General features: G+C 57.1%; 1 long non-coding RNA gene across 2 annotated transcripts in view; it reads left to right on the top strand.

Moving 5' to 3' along the window:
* LOC118537067 (uncharacterized) overlaps window positions 1-6,636 on the top strand; it is a 31,166-nt gene extending 24,530 nt beyond the window's left edge. For both annotated transcript variants that reach the window (XR_004917936.2, XR_004917935.2), the window contains exon 5: window positions 5,917-6,636. This is a non-coding gene — a long non-coding RNA (uncharacterized LOC118537067). The remainder of the gene's footprint in view (window positions 1-5,916) is intronic.
* Window positions 6,637-13,996: the final 7,360 nt, after the last annotated feature.

Genomic DNA, 13,996 nt, shown 5'->3' with positions numbered 1-13,996 from the left:
GGCTTTTCTGGGGATTTGGGTGGGGGGAGGTGGGTCTTTTCTCCCATCATGCCCTTGGTTCTTGATTGGATGCCAGAAAAGGGCCTGTGCCTAAAAATACACCTTCAGAAGTGTGGTGGGATACGCTTTTCATTCAGGTCAAAAGCCAGCAGAACGAAGCCAATACATACATGATAGAAGGAACACATTCCCCGAAAGCATACGATAAACTAGGGATTTGTTACTCTGTTACTCTGGCGGAGAAGGTGGGTGAGGACGGGGGGAGAGGCATTCGAGTATATGAAGTTACCCGCTGCATCTTGCTTGGGTTGGCTCGTTGTGTATTTTTAAATGCTAAATTTAAAAAGTATGTGTTGAGGCCGTCTCCATGGGTCAATGGAATGGGACAGTTGAAACAAATCCAGGGCATCTGGGGAGGGGACCCGTTGTGCTGTGGCCAAAGGAGGTGGTTTTCAGGCCAGGCCGTTGCTGACCAGACGCCAGGGCTCTGCTCACCCGTCTTTATTTTGAACAAATCAAGAAGGGTTCCTAGCACACGCTAGGTTCTCAGCAATTTGTTGATTTTTTTTTCACATGTATATTGTGAGTATTTTTGAATATTGAATTCAAGTTTTGTTGAATTTTTGTTGAATCTTTTTTCACATGCATAAGTTTAAACTTGACGTTGTGGAAGTTTCCCGGCGTACTGAGGCGGAGACGCGACCCCGGGCCCCCAGCACAGCAGTACTAGCCCATCAGTGCTTTCTCCCTCTTTTACCCCTACTTCTTCGAGTGTCTTTTTTAAGGCGTGTCCCAGAAATCACACTGTTTCATGCTGCTCTTTCTGGGCTCTTTTGGGTGTCTGTTGAAGCCACCCCCTCCCCGCAAGGAGAGCAAGTCAGGTAACTGATGCTGCCCTCCCCTCCTCCTCCCCGTGAGACACTTAGTCACTGCACAGATCTGGGGCACCCTCGCTAGGGGAGTAGACTCTAACCCCTGTGAGCCCTAGGAGTCTCCTAAAGCCACCACCCGTCTCCTGGGTCCCCTTTCTAAGGCCCCCAGATTGCTCGCTGGAGATTTTCCCAATTCCCAAAACAACGTAGAGACATTTTCAGTGGCCAGGCAAATTTCAGCTATGCTCTTTCTAAAAGAATGCACATTTGGAACGTACAGAGCCCAAATCAGTGTGATGTCGGTCGTCACTGTCCGTGTGGAAAGATTTTGCCACGGCCAGCTGCTGGGCCTCTTTGCACTATATTAATAGCAGGGCCATGGGGCCCATTGGGGTCGGAAGCCAGGGAGATGAGAGGGACAGCTGTGGCGGACATCACACCATGCTCCAGGCATGTGCTCCCGTGTCATGGGCACACAGATGGCCTACACCTTGCCCTGCCGCTCAAAGCCCCCCAAGCCTGCGCCTGTCTTCTCCTTGTAGGGTCAAGAATGGGCTCAAGTGGACAGCACACTTGACGAAGGAGCCAAATTAAGATTGGCGTGATTGGAATAGAGGGTTCGGGCGGCCCAGTGTTCTGGGTCAGCTTACGCTTTTACCGGAAGCAGAGGCATGTGCGGGCCGAATGAGGCAGTGGTATTTAAACAGCTGGGGGTATTGGGTTCTATATGCCAAGGCCGGACAGATATTTTTAAATGTCACAGGCCAAATGGAAGCTCAGTTGGCAGCAGGTTAGAGGGGCAGGGGGATTTGGAGGACACTGCAGTACCATGGCTAGATATGGTCAGGAGAGCTGGGTAGGATTAGTGCCTGGGAAGAAGCCCAGCATGTGAAGTTCAGTGAAGAGGTAGCAGGAGGGTCATTTGAGTAAGCGGTAGGCGCCAGCGGGCGGGGGCAGGGGCAGATGGAAATGTGTGGAAACGCCAAGGACAAGTCTGGAGTGGAGAGGTCAGCAGGGTCGAGCCCCCTCGCTCACAGGAACGGGCCGCGGAATAAACCTGGTGGTTCAGGTCCCCCGTTTTGGTATCAAACAGACCTGAGCACCAACCTCAGCACCCCACTGTCTGCCCCACACCCTTGGGGCAACTCATTTATCTGCTGAATTGGTTTCCTGACTTACGAGGAAGGGGACCTGGGCTCCTGGAGGATTAGACTAGACAACCCGCTCCAGACGCTCAGAAACAAGTCCCGAAAACGGTGGCCGCTGTTACGACTAGCAAAAACTAATCTGTGGAAAACCACCATTATGGAGCAGAGCTGGAAACTGCCCTCCAGGCTCATCCCACCCAGAAACAGGTTGTGTTTCAACCGCACAGAATCGTTTTTTTTAAGTCTGAATTATGATAGCCCCCAGTGTTTAGATATTAGGAGATATTACCAAAAGTTTTGTTGGAGAGTTGACTTCTCCGAAGCCTCTAGCTGTCCGGGGCCTGTCCACAGGCAGGCGTCACCGAGGGGTGACTGCCCCCTGTCGGCGAGCTGCAGACCACCACCGCGCCCGCTGCCATCTGGCCCCGTCACTCATCTCTGAGCAGGGCCTGGCCTCTGTAGGCATTTGCACTTGCTCTCTGTGCAGTGAAGTGGACCTATTATTATCTCAGAAGGGGCGAGGGCTGTCAGAATTAGCCACCGAATTGCTGGCTGGGGCCTCCTTGACTTTGCCATGACATTGGTCTTGGGAGACCTGGGCTCGTGGAAGAGCACCGAGTGGCCTGGCCTGGGAAGGGGGAGGTGAAGGAAGGGGGCAGCGAGCTTTCACGAGGGCCTCTGTCAGGCCCCCGGAGGCCGCCTGGCTGCCCGTTTCCCTCCCTGTGGCCCCTCGGTAACCTGAGTAGAAACACAGCAGGGTGAGGGCACTTTCTGTGGCGATGCCAACATCCCTGCACGCCGGGCCTCTCAGCCATAGAGCCATAGGATGGAGCTCGGGGAGGCTCGGGGAGGCCCGGGCGGGTCTGGGTCCTGGATGCGGCTTCTCTGCCTGGGGAAGGAAGGCAGGAGGGGTGGGGGGGGTTGCTCAGGGGGCTCTTGGGGCCCTCGGCTGGGGGCAGGCAGCCCTCGACTTGATCCCTCTTGCTTGTCCAGGCCCCTGGGAAGAACGCTTGGCGGCAGCGACGCAGCTGGGCCTTCAGGACCACCTGTGTGCGGGCTTGGGAGACCCCTCCTCCTTTGAAGAACTAAGTCTTCTGTGGGAGGAACACTCGGTAGGGTTGGCTGTTTACACACAACCGGCCTCAAACTCGGAGAGGCCCTTCTTCCTGACTTGTCTGCTCCTTTATTGGATATGTCTCATGGTGTCTCCCATATCCTAGGCATTAGGGAAATCATTAATTCATTTAATCTTCACAGCGACTTTACAGGGAAACTGAGGCGCACAGGTCAAATAACCTGTGCAGGGCCATACAGCTGGACAGTGGTAGAGTCTGGATTCGAACTCCAGAGCCCACCTTCTAAACCGCTGTCTGTGAATGCTGCTTGGAGATGGGGGTGGGGGCGGGCTCCGGGGAGGAGTCAGAGGTGATGCTTGGGCTGAGTCAGGAGCCCACCACGTCCCAAGCTGGGGGAAGGGCCTGGGGTGGGAAGAGCTGGCTGTGGGCTCTAGGGACAGAGGGAGGCCAGCCTGGCTGCAGGAGTGAGAGGGAGGGGAGTGGGGCTGGACTAGGGCCATGGAAGCACTGAGGGGTCTCAGCCATGGTCTGAACCCACGACCTCCAGCACCCTCTCTGCTAACCTCTCTGCTACCCTGCGGAAGAGGGGTTGCCAGAGGCAGGAGGAGCGGCTGGGAGACCGGCTGGATGCGTCAGTGGTGATGATGAGTATGTTTGAGATGCATTTGGGAGGCTCGCAGCACTTGCCTGTGGATGTGCTAGAGGTCAGAGGTCACTCTGATATGCTCAGGGTCTGCTGAGCGGGTCTGCTCCCTGAGGTGGTCCGAGTCTTGGGGGAGGCTTTCCCTCGGAGACCTCTTTCTTGACAGCAGAGAGGAGGGTTCTGGTGCTTCGGAATATTCGTCAGCCTATGGTCAGAGCTGGTTCCTTCCAGCCTGGAGCAGACGTGGCCTCGGGGCAGGGTGGCCTTGGAGAGCTGACGGGGTGGGATGTGACTGTTGGGAAGACCAGCCAAGAGAGGGCAGGCTGAGGGCAGACACCCGTGTGTAAGCGTTTACACGATTTCCAGCAGGGCCTTTCCTCTCACCCGCACTACTGCAAGGAGCAGTAAGACCTGCAGATGCGGTGTCCTGAGTCTTCCCATTTAACTTTCTGATAGGTGAGGACAGTGAGGCTTGAGAGGTCAGTGCCTGAAGTCACTCCTCACACCCCTGATGAAAACGGTCAGCTAGGTGGGGTGTGTGGGTGGCCATTGCTCATTGTGGGGACACCGTGAAAAGGTCTTCTGGACACCCCCAGGTTCGCTTGGAGCCCTGCCCTTCGTCTTCCTCTCTTTGGGTGCTCTTGGGGGCTCGGACCGAGGCACAAAGTGCCCCAGTCCCTCACCACTAGATGGCGCAGCTGCAGTAATGATGTCGCTGGTGCTCTCCATGCCCCCTTTCTCAGGAGAGTCCCTGGGGTGGGGGTTCCTCTGGTCCCCTTGGCCTGGGGCACCTCTTGGACCTGCTCTGGACCTGGCCGTGTGTGTGGTCCTGGGTAAGTGATGGCACCTGCATGGGTTTCCTTGTCTGGGATGATAGTTGGGTACAGAGATGATGGGTTTCCATCGGCGCAGTCATTCAGTGGTGAACGAGACCACGAATTCACCCGCCTCGTTTCTTCCTGTGTTCCCTAGCCTCTGTCCCTGTTCTGCACGATCAACAGGACCGCCATAGTTCTGTCTCCTTCCTCCTTTCCCAACCAGAAAGATTCAGAGAAGGTTTCTGTGAGCTTGTCTCCGTGTGCTCTGCTCTTGGCTGGCCGAGGCTCTGAAGTCTGCTGTGGGCACAAGAAGGCCTTGGAGATTGTGACTCCCAGCAGGTTTCATTAACAGCCCATTCTGTCTCATCAGAAAAGGGGCCACATTTCCAAAACCATCACTCCTTCTCTCTGAAATCAACAACAGACAACAGTCTAAAGATTGCCCACAAATGCAAGTTGCACTGATGGTTCTTCTGGCTGTCGGGAGAAAAAGATCAAGTACAAGAGCCACCCGAACATGACTTTGGGTTGTTGTGGTGTGTGCGCACTTGTCTGCCTTTGGGTATCCTGTCAGCCCCTCCCCTTTTCCTCTTTCTTTCTGTCCCAGGCGGGTCTGCTCTCAGGCGTCCTTGGGGCCTCCAGCAGCGGCGTCCCTGCTGGCACCTCCATGTGTGGCCCCGCGGAGCCTCGTTGATGGCACCTGCCTGATTGGACTCCTCATGCTTCAGCCTCTTTGCAGGGGGACTTTACCCTTGCTCCCTGGAGAAGAGGTTTGCTAAAAACGTAGATTTGTGTAAACAAGGTCTTAGGAGGAAAAGACTCATCTTCACCTTCTGCCAGAACTCCCTTGTTCTTAAAGGCTTATTTGCTGCGTTCTTTGCAAATGTCGGTTGGGAGATGAGTCAGTTTTAGCTTGGACTGCAGGCCCAGCACGGTGGCCCCTTACAAACACCTTGTCGGAGCTTACTTTGGGTTCACCACCGGGCTTCTGTAAGGTGGCCTGATTAATTCACGGTGGTAACCCCACCGCCCATCGCCACCTGAAATGGGAGGATTTACTGTACCAGTTTACTGCCAAGCCACATCAGGTGAAAGCGGGAAACTCCAGACCATCTGTTGTTAAAAAAAAAAATTAATAACGGAACATCCACCGAGCAAACACTTTGTACTGCTGCATAATAAATGTGGAATGCGGTGACCTCGGCGGAGGCGGCCACGGGTTTGTCTCCCCAGTCCCTGCTTGTCTGGGGCGCCGGGCTGTGAGGTTTGTGGCCTTCTGCCCCCTGGGGAGAAGGCTGGACGCTGGGCCCCGGCCCTGGTTGCTTTCATCATTTTCTCACTCTCTTCTCTACGCCACAGCGAATGTTCCAGGCAGAACGTCCAGGCTTCTGCAGACATTCCTCATCCGCCAGTGCCATCCGCCTAGAATCTCCAAAGTCAGATGTGCAGACCCGCGCCAAGGCGGTCAGCCCTGGAGGAGGACACGGGGACGCAAGGCGGGCGGCGCCCCCATGGCTCTCCCCCACCATGAAGGACCAGCCTCCTGCTTTGCTTAGGAGAGAGCTGACAGCTCCTTTTTGATTTGCAGCTTTTGTTCAGAACGAGGCAGGGGTTCTCCATCGTTGCAACACTCGAGTTAGGCAATTGTTCGTAGACTCTTCTCCTGGGGCCCCGCTCAGAACAACATCGTGAGCACGCACCCGCCACTCAAATCAAGGTAGCGACAGAACCTTCAGGGAGAAGCCTTCAGAAGATGAACTGTTGAGGCCGGCTGTCAGCGCGTGAGGCCGTGACAGAGCTGTGATGAAGTTCTTTTCCATGGCGCTCAGAGCCTGCCGCCAAGGCCCCAGCAAACCCACGTTCAAAGGCCGTTTCTTCAAAGTAAACAGCGCTGCCTTTGAACTGGGAAGGGAGACGGGGGTCGGAAGGCAGGTCTCAGTGTGCATGTTTGAACGGGCTCCACCAGGGGAGGTGCATGATTTCTGGTGGCCTAAGCCCTTGGGGTGCAGAGAGGGGCCATCGGTGTCGTGTGACGTCTCCGTCCACCTGCGGCCACCCTAGGTTCCCAGGTGGGGCTGGGCTGGGAGGGGTGACAGGAGACCCTGGGCCACATTATGAAATCAGGGAGGGTGGGGGGGTGCGTGAGGCACAGCCTTGTGTGGGGGTGATGATGAAGGGCTCTTCCGGAGGGCCCCCCCCAATCCTGTTGTGCTCGATTCAGAGGGTTGGGTGGAGGCTTTCCTGAAGGGCTCTGAGGAGCGCTGTACCCTCGGGCTGTGCCGTCAGGAGGCGGGACACAGGGAACCTGACAAGGGAAAGGCCACGTCGTCCGCCTGCCCCCCACAGAGGCCCCCACTCCACCGGCGAGCCCCCCACGTGGTAGCCAGAGGCCACTGACCATACTGTTCTTCTGCTCCAGGCCTCCAGTGGCCACCTGGAGTGCAGCCCACCCTCTGGGCTTGGCCTCGACCACCTGCATTGCTCCCAAATGCCCCAGACCCTGTTTGGCCCAGAGCTACCTGAAGCCCTGCCCCTGGGCCTGCTCTTCCTCTCCTGGGGGTCTTCCTCACTGTCACCTTGGCTTCCCACCTGCAGGGAGCCCCCTGCCACCCAGCTGTCACTGGCGCCGCGGCCCCCGTCGCCTCGGTCCCTGGGCTGGGAACGTTTGCTGCCACCTCTTCTAGTCCCTGGGCTCCCGGGAGGAGGGCCAGAGCTGCCCTGAGGATTATGTTCTCCAGCTTGGTCTTCTCCTGTGGTGTGCAGTCGGTGCCTAATAAATGTGTGAGCTTGAGTAGAGTGAATGTCTTTCTCTCTGTTCATTCTCCGCAGAGCCCTCCCTGCCCGCCCCGCGCCCGTGTCCCGAGGCCGGCGTGGGGCCGCGGCTCCCTTGCCTTCGCTCCGTTTCCTTCGAGCTCCCAGCGGCTGCTCACGGGGCTTCTCAGGACGCCCCCGCGCCTCCCCCGAGGCCGAGCCGGGTGCCCCCCGGCCTCTGCCCTGGTTACGGCGGGGGCTTGCCTTCACGGCACTTACCATCACACGGAACGTACTGGCTGAACGCCTGGCTCCCCCAGCGGACTGAAGCCCACACGGCAGGGGCTGTCCCTCTCACACTCCCCACAGAGCAGGCCGTGAGGCCCCGGAATTGCCGGCTGGATGGACGGACGGACGGACAGCGCAGAAGGATTCAGACAGGCATGAAAGGGGCAACTGAAGGAGTGTCCCAAGTGCAGAGTGGCGTCCCGACAGTGCACGGGACAGGCCCGGGGCCGGCACGGGAGTGAGGGGCGTCCCCGAGTCTACTGAGAGCAGCCTCACAGGCAGGGCCACCTTGCTGTCAGGGAGACGGGTTTTCTCGAACACGTTCCCCTGCGAAGCTGGTGAACCTGCCCCGTCACAGCAGCAGCCTGCAGAGTGGACGCGGGATTCTCTGGGCTTGAGGACACCCCCTGCCCCCGGGGCCCATTCGTGAACCTCCGCAGGGTCTGGCCTGGCTCCACAGGCGGGGGAAGGGGGACTGAGGGGCCTCTGGTGCCCGGCTCTGCAGGGAAGGCGCCAGGTCTGCAGTGGCCTCGTGCTGGGGGGGCGGGGGGTTCTTAGTGACGCACTCGGGCCACTGGCCACTCTGCCTGCTCCAGAGTTCTGCCAGCCAGGCGTGTGTGGTCCCTGCCGGCGACCTACCAGCAGTAAAGGGCCTGGCAAGTGGGACGAGGAGGCCAAGGGCCCTGAGAGGCCGAGAGAGAGAGAGAGAGGGAGAGGGAGAGAGGAATGAAGAATGGGGCCTTGGCTACCAGACAGCACATGCTGCAGGGAAGGCTCAGAGTCGGTGGCTCTGGAGACCGTGTCAGGGGGGTGGGAGATAATGGGCCTCCTGGTCCAATTCTGTGGCCAGGCTCCCCTAGCCCTCTCCCCTTCTGAGCACGCCCCACCCCCAGCACGGTCGTAATGCCGACCGCCTCCCACTTCTCTGGCCCGTAGCCTTTCCTCCTGTCTCTCGGGAGAACAACGTGACCATCCTTGCCAAGGCCGACCTTCCTTCTTGTGGCTTCTGCCTACTCTGGCCTCCTCCTCCTCACCACCCATTCAGCCACGGGCACACAAGAAAGGCAGGAATCCCTTCCGAGAGGCCTTTCCTTCCAGTGGGAGAGGAAAGCTGTAAAGGAGAACTCCGAACCGTGTGGCAGGTCAGAAGTGACTTCTGCGCACTCGTGCTCCCCCTCGGGTGGGGGGAGCGGGAAGACAGCCCGCAGAGTGAAACGGGCCCCCGTGCTCCCTCCCCTCTGTGTCCAGGCCCCAGGCTTCTCCACCGTTGGCACTGTTGCTACTTGGGGCTGGACTGTGGGGCACCTGGCAGCGTCCCTGGCCTCTACCCACCAGAGGCCGGTAACCACCCCTCTGCCCGTTGTAACAACTAAAGATGTCTGCAGATATCGCCCTGCGTCCTCGGGGGGGAAACCCACGCCCCACTGGAAGACGATGGTTAGCTTACACAAAGTTTACCTTGACCTCATAGGAAGAAATAAAAAAGGACAAAAAAAGATTTCACACATCACCTGACCTGGACCCGATCCTACTGCCCCCAGGTAGCTGAGATGTAAAGAAAGTCGGTGCCCTTCCACGGGTCCCGATGTTAACCTGGAGGCTGATCGACGTTGCAGAAGTAGCTCTAGATCAGTGCATCGTGGGCACAGTGCACAGACGGATCTCTGAGCTGCACTCGGCCCTGGGAGGCCCTGCCGACAGCAGCAAGCATGCCCCACCCTCAGACTTTGGCCCCCGGTGCCATTGTCCAATAGAAGGAACCAGGCTTCTTGTTAAAAGAGTGTGTTCCTGGGCCGAGGTGAGGACCGCAGATGAGCCAGGAACACGGCATTGTGGCTGAAGATAAGGAAGTGCTCCAAAACCAAAATGGGGGCCATGGCAGGGGACACAGGAGCCACCAAGAGTGGAACCATCTGACTAACAAGCGAGCACTGGATTCTGACCCCCGGGTCTACACCATTGTAAATAACTGAACAAATAGAGAAATGCGTACAAGAGACAGATGTCTTGCATGGAGAATTCCAAAGAATTTGTTACAGGATTTTGTGTCCCCTTAGCGCCCATGGTTCTTGGTCACACTGCTTCGAAGAATGAAGAGGTAGACCACACCAAGAGTGGTGGGCAGCAGAGCGAAGTTGATTGAGCAAGAGCATAAAGCTCCCGGAAAGGGAGGGGGGCCGGAGTGGGTTGTCCCCGGGGTTTCTAAGTTTAGGGGTTTTTATGAGCTCTTTTGCGGAACTGTGTTAAACAATCAGGGTGTGCTGAGTTGTGCCGATCGGGGCTTTGGTCACGTATCTAAGTATTAGGTTCATGTCCACGTGCTGATGGTCTTTTTTTTTTTTTTTTTGCTGACATCCGGGGGCTTAGGTCCTAACTGCCCCTTGCCCATGATATTGACAAATGCTTTTATGGTTCATTGTCTTATTTTAGGACGTTTTGCAGAAGTCTTTTCTGCAAGGGCTGCAAAGCAGAATGTCAGTGCAGTCCTGTCTAAGCTGAGGAACAGGATGGCAGTGCTGTTTGATCTTAACTGTCCTGACTCCATATTTCCTTGCTGGGGACCCTGGCCCCGACTCCCTGACTGTCCAACTCACTCCTCACAAATTCATGTAAAAGCCGCTTAAGAAGTAGGGCCGTAACTACCCATCCCTTCAGTCTGGGCGCCGCTCGGGGGCTTGCTTCCAGAGCGCAGTGTGGAATCTGGGCGGAAGGGAACGCCACACACCAGTCAGGGCCGAGGTTCACGTCACCAGTGAGAGTCCGGGGAGAGCGCGGACCCAGACAGGCCGTGATGAGAAGACCTTCACGTCTGTGAGCTCCCTCCTGAACCCATCACCCTGATCCGAGTACGAACCAAACATCGGGGACATTCTACCAAGGATCTACCAGCCCTCCTCAAAATGGTCAAGGTCATCAAAAACAAGAGAAGTCTGAGACACTCACAGCCAAGAGGAGACCTGACAACTCAATGTAATGTGACCTGGATGGGATCCTGGAACAGAAAAGAGGTATTTGGTGAAAACCAAGCATGGCGTTCAGTTAATAATGGATCAGTATTGGTTCGTGCATGGTGGCAAAGTACCTCAGCAACGTAACAACAGTAACACGGGGTGCTAGGCACTCGGAAACTACTCTCTTGTAACTCTTCTGTAAATCTAAAACTATTTTAAAATAAAAAGTTTACTTAAAATATGGGCATGTGCGTCCCAGTCTTGTGAGAAATAGCTACCACGGCACCAGGCCTTCCTGGATGCCGATCCGCGCTACAGGGAGAATGAAGACAAGCGAAATGGCACCCTGCCCCACACCCACGTGGGGTTCTGGCCGCCCCCTCACCCCCATCCTGATCTTTTTTCTGTGCCACGACCCCCAGCATTGCACAGTGAGGACTGGAGGGAGTTGGGCTGGATACATGGCGAGGGGGGAGAGTTGGGGTCCAGGAGGCACCTGGGGCTCCGGCTGGGACCCGACAGCCAGGGGGCAGGTCCGAGGGGTGGTGCTGGGTCTGAGGTAGGGCACGGGAGGGTGGCTGGGGTGCCCTGGAAGCGCTTGAGCTCCCAGCATGTGCAGCTTGGACCTCTTGGGAAAGGCCCAGGCCTCCTTGGGCTGGAACCGCTGGTCCAGAGCCTCCGTGGCCCGTTTGGGCCTGGCAGGCGCTGTCCCCATGGCCCTGAGTCCCTGTGGGGCCTGGCCTTCCTGGCTGGTGATGGCGGTTTGCACAACTTGGAGAAAACCCAGAGCACACTCCTGGCAGAAGGAGATCCAGGGGAGGCCCCTGTCTGCCCAAAAGTATCTCCCCATACTGCCCCGATGACATTCTTCACTCTCTCAAGAGGCAGAATGTTCTCGTTGTCTGAGGTGAACTGGGACCAATGCCATCTTCTCAGAAAGAAAATGTGCCCGCGTCCTGGGCATTGGCACCTGCCTGTGAACGGGAGCCATCTGTGGCCTGTTCCTTCACAACGAGCTGTGATGTCTGCGGTCCAGGCCAGGGCTCGGTGGCCGGGGGGGGGGGGGGGGTGCCTGCCGCCTGACCGAGGCTGGAGCGGCAGGGGGTGGGGGGCGGGAAGGGAAGCAGAGGTGCCCCCACTGCCATCACCTGTTCCCGGGGGCCAGCCACCACCCATCCCTCCCTGCACACTTGTACTGCATGCCAGGCCCTGTCGTGGGCCCCGGGGACACAGAGCAGGACAAGATGGACACGGGCCTGTCCTTGTAGAGCTTAGAGCCTATGACCATGTGCATAACAGGGGCATGGCCAGGAGAAGCAGGGAGGGCTCCCCGGAGGAGGTGGCATGTACATGGAATGAGAAGGAGGTAGTAGCCAGGTGGCTAGGCAGCAGGGAAGTGTGTGCCCATGAGGGGGTGGGGGGGATGCATGGGAAGGCCTGGACCCTCAGGACTCCCCCAGCCTCCGCCCCCAGCTTGGATTTTACCGAGAGCGCAGGGATGAGCCACTGAAGCATTTCCGACAAGTGACAATCCGTTTGCATTTGGAGAAGTTCCCTGGAGAAGCCTGGAGACGTGGGGGGTAGGGAGGCTGTTGGAGTCACCCCTCAGTAGATGCGAGCCCCTCAGCGGGGCTGGGGGAGCTGGCAGAGGGAGGAGAGAGGAGTACCAGCTGCACGCAGCTCAGGAGGCTGGGCACCCCAGCCCTGTGCAGAGGGGGCCCCGGAGACGCAGAATGGGCACAGCTGGGGAAGGGGCCCCTTGGGGCAGGACGTGCGGTAAGCTGGCATCTCCCCCGGTCTTGGAGTCCCCCTTTATAAAATAAGGGAGCTTAGCTGGCTGTTGGCCATGTGCTCTCCCAGCTCGGGAGCCCAAGATGCGGTGGATGTGGGGCTGCGGCCGCCCAGAAGGGCTCGGACAGCAGCGCCCACCTGCCACCCCAAACTTCAGGAACCACAGTGTGCAGTGCGCCCTCCTCTCTCTTTGATTAAACATTTAGCTGTCCTCAAGCACAGCCCACGTCCACAGCCGCCGGGTGCCCTTTCTGCATGGGTGACTCACCAGAATTAATGTTCATTTGATTTTTACTATAAATTATGCCTCACATAATTTCTCCATTACGGGCGGAGGACGGCTCCTCGGGAAGGCTGGAGCGGGCCATTTGGTCACTCATGCCGGGGAGGCACTGAGTCATTCCTCCTCCCACGCGCTGGCTGGTAGTGGACCGCCGTTGCAGGTGGCTTAATGGATGTGTCTCCCCAATCCACTAATGGGAGATGCTCACCTGGGCCCGCAGGAGAGGAGGAGGGGGCAGGCAGGGAGCGCTGATATTCATGTACCACTTGAATATGGATGACTGGGATGTTGAAGGTTAAAACAAACAAACCACACTTTTAAAGATCGGGGGGTCTCCCCTCCAGCCTTCCCTTCCTCTTGCCTTCCTTCCTTCAGATATTCATCGACTGTGCTCAGCGTTGTGTAAAACATTGGCGATACAATAGTGAACAAAATTAGGGCCTCCACCGCCAGGGTGCTTATGGCCCAATGGGATTAATTGGATAATCACAGAAACACATGTCAAACTACCACCAACGACTATGTGCAACAGAGGGGCTGGTCGGTTCCCAGAAGATGCACTGTGGGACTGAGATCCAATTGACGGGAAGACATTACCAGGCAAAGGGGCAGGACTGCATGTGCAAAGGCCCTGTGGCAGGGAACCATGGGAGCAGGAGGGACCCAAGGAAGGCTAGGCGATCTGGGGGGAAACGGGAGTCCAAGCAGGGCTTGTGGGCCCTGGAAAGAATTGCGCTTGTTATCCTGAGGCCAGGGTACTCACTGACGTTTTAAGGAGTGGGGATCATTTTAGGAAGCAATCAGAGGCTCCACCAGTCCCACTGGGATGGGTAAAGGGAGGGTCCCTGCCACGTGCAGACGTGGCCCCAAATGGGCCAGCCCTGGACTCTGCAATTCGAGGACGAGGGGAGTGCATGTAGAGGTGGGGGGAGGGCGTGAATGGGGGCGGGGAGAGCAAGGACCCAGAGGCTTTGCAGCAGCATTGAAACCATACGTTACTTTGTAAAAATCCGACAACCCGAGGACTGTGACTCATCCACCCCAATTCGCTCGGCAGTGGAATAAACCAATTTGCTTAAACCTCCAACTGATCTCATACATTTGTCTTTTTTTTTTTTAATATCTAAAGCTCAAAAGAAACCAAAGTTTACACAAAAAGAAAAAACCTAGCACACTAGATTGAAGTAGACGTGTGCTTATCTGTTTTTCAAAAGAATTGAATTAAAAAACAAAGCCCACAAACAGAACCTCACGACGCCCTGCACCAGCCCCCTTGCTGCTCTTCTCGCCTTGGTGCCTGGAATAAATCACCCTGCAGCCTGCCTCTCCTCCCTGGGAAGGGGCCAGCCTCCTTCCCGTCCTGGGGTCCCTGCCG

This window comes from Halichoerus grypus, chromosome 10, assembly GCF_964656455.1.
Source record: "Halichoerus grypus chromosome 10, mHalGry1.hap1.1, whole genome shotgun sequence".
In the NCBI taxonomy this organism is placed as follows: domain Eukaryota; kingdom Metazoa; phylum Chordata; class Mammalia; order Carnivora; family Phocidae; genus Halichoerus; species Halichoerus grypus.
The sequence above is the reverse complement of the archived record's forward strand: the minus strand, read 5'-3'. Positions and strand labels throughout refer to the sequence as shown.